This window comes from Aotus nancymaae, unplaced genomic scaffold (genome assembly GCF_030222135.1).
Source record: "Aotus nancymaae isolate 86718 unplaced genomic scaffold, 86718_ANA_hifiasm-v0.15.2.pri h1tg000020l, whole genome shotgun sequence".
Classification (NCBI taxonomy): domain Eukaryota; kingdom Metazoa; phylum Chordata; class Mammalia; order Primates; family Aotidae; genus Aotus; species Aotus nancymaae.
The window spans coordinates 17,904,463-17,913,351 of NW_026988432.1; the positions used below are offsets into that span (position 1 = coordinate 17,904,463).

At 44.4% G+C, this 8,889-nt stretch overlaps 1 pseudogene; it reads right to left on the reverse strand.

Moving 5' to 3' along the window:
- Window positions 1-316: 316 nt before the first annotated feature.
- LOC105712950 (large ribosomal subunit protein uL10-like) lies at window positions 317-1,268 on the reverse strand (annotated as a pseudogene).
- Between the last annotated feature and the right edge of the window lie 7,621 nt (window positions 1,269-8,889).

Below are 8,889 nucleotides of genomic sequence, written 5' to 3' on the forward strand. Positions count from 1 at the left end.
AGTAAGGACTGAAAAACTACCTATTGGTTACCAAGCTCACTACCTTGGTACTGGAATCAGTCATACCCCGAACCTCAGCATCATGCAATATGCCCATGTAACAAACCTGCATATATACCCGCTGAGTCTAAAATAAAAGGTAAAATGAAAAAATAAAGTGGAACAACATTCTCCCAATTTAATTTTTTTCATTAAAACAAGATATAATTATTTCATTAATTGGCTATATATATATATATATATATACACTTTTTTTTTTAAAGAAGTAAGCCTTTATTTCCTTGTTTTGCAAATAAAGCTGGTTGCTTTTTGGTGATTAGTCAAAGAGACGAGATCCCACATCCTTGTCCGACTCCTCCAAATCTTCCTTGGCTTTCACCTTAGCTGGGGCTGCAGCAGCAGCAGGAGCAGCAGTGGTGGCAGTGGCCACAGGGGCAGCAGCTGCAGAGGCAGATGGATCAGCCAAGAACGCCTTGACCTTTCCAGCAAGTCAGAAGGTGTAATCAGTCTCCACAGACAAACCAGGACTCATTTGTACCCACTGATGATAGAATGGGGTGCTGATGCAACAGCTGGGTAACCAGTCTGCAGACAGACACTGGCAATGTTGCGGACACCCTCCAGGAATCCAGGATGCAGAGCTTCCTCTGTGATGTCAAACCCTTCAGGGTTATAGATGCTGCCCTTGTCAGACACCTGCTGGATGACCAGCCCAAAGGAGAAGGGAGACATGCTGAGCATGTTCAGCAGCGTGGCTTCGCTGGCCCCCACTTTGTCTCCAGTCTTGATCAGCTGCACATCACTCAGGATTTCACTGGTGCCTGGAGATTTTAGTGATGATACCTAAAGCCTGGAAAAAGGACATCTTCTCGAGGCCCAGACCGGTGTTCTGAGCTGGCACAGTAACGCCACATGGGACAATGGCACCAGCACAGGTGGCACCTGGCAGTTTATTGGCTAGCAGCATGTCCCTGATCTCAGTGAGGTCCTGCTTGGTGAACGAACACAAGCCCACGTTCCCCTGGATATGGGTAACAGTTTATCCAGAGCTGGGTTGTTTTCCAGCTGCCCTTGAATGGCCTTGTGCCTCATGGTTTCTTGCCCATCAGCACCAGGGTCTTCCCTCCAAGGAACGTGCAGATCTGTCGCATCTGCTTGGAGCCCATATTGTCTGCTCCCATGATGAAGCATTTCGGATAATCATCCAAAAGTTGGATGATCTTACGGAAGCAGTTGGTCTTCCAGGTCGACCTGTCTTCCCTGGGCATCGCGACAGTGTGTGAGGGATTGCCACATAGGATTTAAAGACGATATCACTTCCACGAGGAGCCTGGCAAGAGAGAAAAAAAGATACTGTTTACAGGCGGCAATAGCGCTCATAGCCTAGCTCCCGATGCTGAGTGTGAATATTCTAGATATCCCTTTAGTGCTCCAAGAGCTGTTGCCACCTGTCATTTAACTGGGATGACAAGAGATGGCGCTGTGAGCTCAATAGAAAGAGAAGACGGTAGGCCTTGAGCCACCTCCCAACTGATCAAAGGCCACCAACATGCAACGCCTGGGATTTTTCCGATTTCCTTTCTCGTTCCTTTAAAGGCTTTCCCAAATCCCAAATAAATGCCCATACCAGAGTACATAACTACATCGAGAATTGTTTTCTTCTCATCCTCAGAAGGGACTCAGCTCCCAGACACACATGATGTAAAACTGCAAGGAAGACTGAGCAAACCCTGTGAGTTTCCAGTTTTGCTGGAAAGGGGACCAGCAGGGATTGGGGGTTCTTTGGAAAGCTGTGACTGTCATAAATGATAACCTGCCATAAATGACAAAGTTGGGTATGGGCAAGCCAGAGGAAAACAGATGAACCAAAACAAAAAGCAGACAACAGTAATTGGTCCCATACATCATTGTTGAGCGCTTGGGAGGATCTAAATCTTCTGCTTTCATGCGAGGTACACATTTGTCTCACTCTGTCCAGCTGTTCACAGAATGTCACATCGCTTTGACCATGGATCGCTCCATTGAAAACTCTTTTGTGACAAAATCTCATTCAGCCTCAGTCTTTTTATCAGTTTCTCAGTCACATTTTCTTTCTTTCTGCCATGTTAGGACCAGAGACGCTCCCTTAAAAAAAAAGAAAAGAAAGAAAGCAATAACTTTTCTGGGGTAGGGTAGAAGGCAAAATGATGAAGGAAGGATGGAGCTAATTTCAGATCTGAGGTGGTGCCAACTCTTTATGGGCTCCATGTGGAATTCATGTGAATTACAATTAGAAGATGTTTACTCACAAGAGGCTCTCCTCCCCCAGGCATATTTTAACTATAACCCTAATTTCCACTTTCGCCCTCTTACCCCAGACCAATTAGTAGGCTTATCAAAATAAACATAATTAGGAAGATGAAATCAAAAGGTCAAACACATTAAATAATGCATTCATATAATTTACAAGTCGAAGGCCCTTAGCAATGCTTCGGAACAAGCTTTCTACCATGTCATTGTGATTAAGAGATTCATGTGATGAGAAAATGTTTGTATCCCCAAAGGAAGATCTTGGCATCCCATTTCTCTGGGAGGTAAGTTAAAAAAAATTGTTAGACAAAAGAAGGATCTATTGATTAAGCTGGCATTTAGACTAGGCATTTTCTGGGTTAATTACATTTTCATAACACAAATTGCTTTAGATATTTTTTAACTTATTTGAAGACAGGCTTAGCGGCACATGCTGGTACTCCCAGCTACTTGGGAGGCTGAGATGGGAGGATGACTTGAGCCCAGGAGTTTGAGGCTGCAGTGAGCAGTAACTGCTGCACTGCACTCCAGCCTGTTGGATAGAGCAAGGCCCTGTGTCAAAACAAAAAACAAACCAAAAAGCAATTTATTTGCAATCAAGTTTTGGAGCATTTTGAGAGTGGGTCTAGTTCTCTAGAATGGCCCTTCTGGTAATGCCCAACCTCCCCAGAAATAAATTCCTTCATTAAGGCAAACCAGTTTCTGCTTTTCCTGTTCTGGGGGCAGCAGGGAACATCTGGTTACCATTCTCTTGGTACATCTGAAGAACCAGCATTACATTGCCACATAGTCGCTCATCTCCTAGCATAACAGCCCCTTCATTCTCTTTGACCTTCCTCAGAAAACTTGTCCTCCAAGCCTTTAATCTTGAAGTCATTTTTATGAGTTTAGAATCTTGTCCAAGTTTTTCACACCCACTTAATTGCATGGCTTTAAACTGGGCTCAGTGTGTCAGAGTTCTGAGTTTGAAGGGAAGAACTTTCAGGAGGGTAAGCTGCATTTTCCTCTATTGGTCTGCTAGGCCTCCAGCCATATAATTGGCAATACTTTCTGGTATGAGCCATGTTCTGAGTTTATAATGAGGGAAGCTAGAAATCAGGGCATCCTTTTATTTCTTGGGGGAAAATCCCCACTAAGCCATGGAAAGCTAATATCCTCATTCTCTCTCAGAAGGGCAGGGAAAAATCAATTTTTGTTTTGGTACCCAAAGAAAATGTGCCCCAAATATGGAAACAGTTAGGCATTTTTGGAAATCCTGAAGAACTATTTGTTATGCTGAGATTTAGGAAAATTTTGGGAATGGAAAACAATGTAGCAATCACTGCCTCCAAAAAAGAAAACTTGGGATCAAATGACCCTGGTCTCCTATTCACTGTCTTGCATTCAGGGTATTTTCAGCAACTTGCTACAGAAGAAAGAGTGCTTTTTTTAAAATCCAATTTTTATTTGGAAATTTGTCTTTTAAAAAATTTTTTATTTAAAATTTTAGATTTCTTTTCACCATTTCCCTAAGAGTTGGAAGGAAAAATTTCATATCGACAGAAAAGTTGGACACACATATACCCTTCATCTAGATTCAGCAGGTATTAACATTTTCTTACATTTGCTTTATTTTCTCTCTTGATATACACTTGTGCACACACACACACACACACACACAAACATACACATCCCACTTTCTTTTTTTGGTTTAAACATTTGTAAATAAGATGCTGACAGTCTAACACTTTACCTGTAAGGACTTCAGCCAACATCTCCTGAAAATAAGGCAGCATCTTACATAAACATGATATAAACATTACTCCTACAAAAATAAATATTAAATCCACACTATCATCTAATAATCTACAGTCCACATCCAGATTTCCTCAGATGCCCCCCAAATGTCTTTTTTATGCCTCTTCTAGTTTCTGCTCCAAGATGCAAATCAGTTCTCTTCATTAGTGTCGAGTCTCTGGAGTCTCTTCCAATCAAGAACCATCCTCCCACTTCTTACTTTCTTTCAAAATATTGATGTTTCTTGAAGAATCCAGGCCAACTGCTCTTGTAGACTGTCCTAATATTCTGAAACTGTCTGATTGTTTCCTTATGATTAGATTCAAGGCAGACAATTTTGCCAAGAATGCCACATTGGTATGCTTGTATACTTCTTGCTACATCCCATCTGGGGTTCATAATGTTGATGCTGAGTTTGATCACTTTCCCAAGGCGATGTCCACTACTTCTCTCCGAAGGTAGAGAGAGGCTTTTCCTTTGTAAATTCTAAGTATTATGTGAGTGTTACCTTGAGTCCGTGTGAATAACTTGCTCTCCATGGTCTTTCCCCTGATGGTTTTACTGCACATTGTTGTTGATCTTTGCCTGAATCAATACAGGGGAATGCAAAATGGCAATTTTCTAATTTTATCATTCCTTCCAATATTTAATTGATACTGTGGAAGAGTTTTCTCCCTTCACTTCTCTTCTATCTCTAGTTAGTGCTCTTGACTAAAAGAACTCGGCTGGGCACAGTGGCTCATTCTGGTAATCCCAGCACTTTGGGAGGCCGAGGCGGGCAGATCACTTGAGGTCAGGAGTTTGAGACCAGCCTGACCAACATGGCGAAACCCCATTGCTACTCAAAATACAAAAATCAGCTGGGCGTGGTGGTGCATGCCTGTAATCCCAGCTACTCAGGAGGCTGAGGAAGGAGAATTGCTTGAACCTGGAAGGCAGAAGTTGCAATGAGCTGAGATCTTGCCGCTGAACTCCAGCCTTGGTAACAGAGCAAGACTCCATCTCAAAAAAAGGAAAAAAAAAGAAAACAGGGCTTCACTGAATTGCTGGTTTGATTTTTCTACGCCCCTGAAGGGAGTGGAGGGCCCTGCTTCTTTTATGACTTCTTTTGCATCATTTTCTCAGGATGCAAAAATGATGAAGAGCGTGTTGAAATCCATTTTATTGTGTTTCTCATTATCAAATCATAGGAATTTGGAGACCACTTCAAAACGAATTCTGGTTTTTTCTCTTCTTGCGTGTGTGTGTGTGTGTGTGTGTGTGTGTGTGTGTGTGTGTGTGTTTTGTTTGTTTGTTTTTAGAGAGGGTCTCACGCTGTTGTCCAGGCTGGAGTGCAGTGGCACAATCACAGCTCACTGCAGCCTCGAACTCCTAGGCTTAAGTGATCTTCCTACCTAGCCTCTTGAGTAGCTAGGACCGCAGGTACATGCCACCAGGCCTGGCTAGAATTTTCATCTGTAGAGGTGGGGGGGCCTCACAATATTGCCCAGGCTGGTCTTGAACTTCTGGCCTCAAGCAATCCACCCACTTTGGGCTCCCAAAGTGCTGGGATAACAGACATGAGCCACCACACCTGGCCTTGCTTCCTTGTTGACATTTAAAACAGATCACAAATGTACAAAATGGTATTTAATGGATGGGAAGAGCAGTGCTATGATTTGAACATTTGTGTCCACCTGCAAACTCATACATTGAAATCCTAACTAGCAAGGTGATGCTATTAGGAGGTAGGCATTGGGGATGCGATTAGGTCATGAGGGTGGGGCCCCCATGAATGTGATTAGTGCCCTTATGAAAGAGACTAGAGCTAGCCAGTTCCTCTACCACATGAGGACACAGAAGGTGCCATTTATGAGGAATCAAGCCCTCACCAGGCACTGAATCTGCTGGCAACTTTATCTTGGACCTCTTAGCCTTTAGAACTGTGAGAAATACATTTCTGCTGTTTATAAGCCACCTGGTTTATGGCGTTGTGTAATAGCAGCCTGAACAAACTAAAACGGGGGTGACCATGGAGTTCAATTGGGCCTTACAAGTGATCACCCATTATTCTGTCTTCCTCTAGTCTGTTTATTTACCCTCTCCCTCCTCTGGGTGTTTATTTTACACCTATTCTCCTTTCAAACCTTCAATACCACCTCAGATATCTTCATTCTTAGCTAATAACCTTGCTTCCTGCTTTAAGTCCTGGGACGTGAAGGTTTCTTACATAGGTAAACATATGCCGTGGTGGTTTGCTGCACCTATCAACCCACCTCCTATTAAGCCCTGATGCTCTCTCCCCCAACAACCCGCCCAAGAGGCCCCAATATATGTTGTTCCCCTCCCTGCTTCTGTTTCTTTTCTTTTCTTTTTTTTTTTTTTTTTTTTGAGACAGAGTCTCTTTCTCGCACCCAGGATGCAGTGCAGTGGCGCGGTCTCGGCTAACTACAGTCTCCACCTCCTGGGTTCAAAAGATTCTCCCGCCTCAGCTCCCCAAGCAGCTGGGATTACAGACTTGCTACCACACCTGGCTAATTTTTGTATTTTTAGTAGAGACGAGGTTTCACCATGTTGGCCAGGATGTTCTTGAACTCCTGGCCTCAGGCGATCCGCCTTCCTTGGCCTCCCAAAGTGCTGGAATTTCAGACATGAGCCACTGCCGCCTGGCCTGCTTCCTGCTTCCTGCTTCTTGAATCAAAGGGAAGCTATTAGAGGAGATTTCCATACCTGCCTGGCACTACAGCTCCCACCTCCCAGCACCTGCTCTCCACACTCTGCTCTTCCTCCCATTAGCACAGGTGAGCTCTCCATGCTCCTGCCAAAAACATCCCTCCACTGTGTGCTAGACCCTCAAAACACTGCTCTAGGAAAGCTCTCCTCTCTCCTGCATCATCAAATATGTTAATTCTATACCACACATCAGCAGCAGCAAACCACAGTGTTACTGTTTCTCTCAACTAAAGAAAACTCTCTTCTTAAGATTTTCCTGGCCAGGAACCAACCCATTACTTAGTTCCCCATTGAGGCAAAAATCCTGAAAACGGTGATCTCTGTGTGTCTCCACATCTTCTCTTCCCATTTTCTTTATTCTTTTTTGTTTAGAGTCAGAGTCTCATTCTGTCACCCAGGCTGGAGTGCAGTGGCATAATTGTAGCTCACTGCAGCCTCAAACTCCTGGGCTCAAGCAGTCGCCTCGCTTTATCCTCCCATGTAGTTGGGACTACAGGCTTGGATAGAGTCACTGCACCTGGCTAATTTTTAAACATTTTTGTAGAAATAGGTTCTCAGGGTATCACTATGTTGCCCAGGCTGGTCTGTAACTCTTGGACTTAAGTGATCCTCCTGCCTCAGTCTTCCAAATAGCTGGGACAACAGGTGCATGCCACCATGCCCAGTTAACTTAAAAAAAAAATTGTAGAGACAGGGTCTTGCCATTTGCCCAGGTTGGTCTTGAACTCCTGGCCTCAAGCAATCCTCCGGTTTCACCCCTTCCAAAGTGGTGAAATTACAGGCATGAGCCACTGCACCTGGACACATTCTTTTAAATTCACCCTAATCTGGCATTTCCCTTCATCCTTCTCATGAAACTGCTCTTTTAAAATCACCCATAACCTCCCTGTTGGCGAATCTGCCTTCCTTGATCTCTCAGCAGCATTTGACACAGTTGATCACTCCCTCTTCCCCAACTCTTTCTTCATTGGCTTCCAGAGCACCTCATCCTCTCTTAACTCATCTTGGACATGTAAACTTTCTATATGGAAACCTAACCCGATGGTCTCCCCAGCCTGCTCGACCTGTTGTTTCCCATCCCAGTTGATACAGCTTCATTCCTCAGCACAGAAACTCTGGAGTCATTCTTGACTCTTCTTTGTCCCCTTCTCACTCCATACCTGGTCCAAAGATAAATCCTGTCTTCCCTACCTTTAATATAGATCCAGAATCCGGCTATTTCTCAGAAATTCCATTTCTGCCACCCGGTGTAGGCCATCCTCTGTCTGCACAGCCTCCTAACTATTCTCAGGATTCTGCACCCTGCATCCGAATGCCACCACCTTCCCCAGGCCTGCCACCTCCTCCTGCCTGCATCAGTCTCTGGCCACCTTTCATCACGTTGACCTCCTTGGTGTTTCCAGAACGCCTGCATGCTCCCACCTTCCTGCTGTTGTACTGTCCCTTTCACGTGCCTGGAATAGCCTCGATCGGGTTAATTTCCTCACTGCCTTCTCACCTTCGCTCAGTTATCACGTTTTCAGTGAGATCAGTTCTGACCACTCTATTTATTATTTTTATTTTTATTTTTATTATTTTTTCTGAGACACAGTCTCACTCTGTTGCCCAGGCTGCAGTACAGGGCACAATCATGGCTCACTGCAGCCTCAACCTCCCAGGTCCAAGCGATCATCCCACCTCAGTCTCCTGGGTGGGTGGGATCACAGACATGTGCCAGAATGCTTGGCTAATTTTTGTATTTTTTGTAGAGATGGGGTTTTGCTATGTGTGCCCAGGCTGGTCTCCAATTCCTGGACTCAAGTGATCTGCCCGGCTCGGCCTCCTAAAGTGTTTGGAATTACAGGTATGAACCACCACCCCTGACCACTCTATATTTTTGTTTGTTTGTTTTTTTTGAGATGGAGTCTTACTCTGTTGCCCAGGCTGGAGTGCAGTAGCATGATTCTGGTTCACCGCAAACTCCGCCTCCCAGGTTCAAGTGATCTTCCCTCCTCAGCCTCCCAAGTAGCTGGAAGTACAGGTGCATGCCACCATGTCCAGCTAATTTTTTGTATTTTTAGTAGAGGCAGGGTTTCACTATGTTGGCCAGGCTTACCTCAGATGATCTGCCCA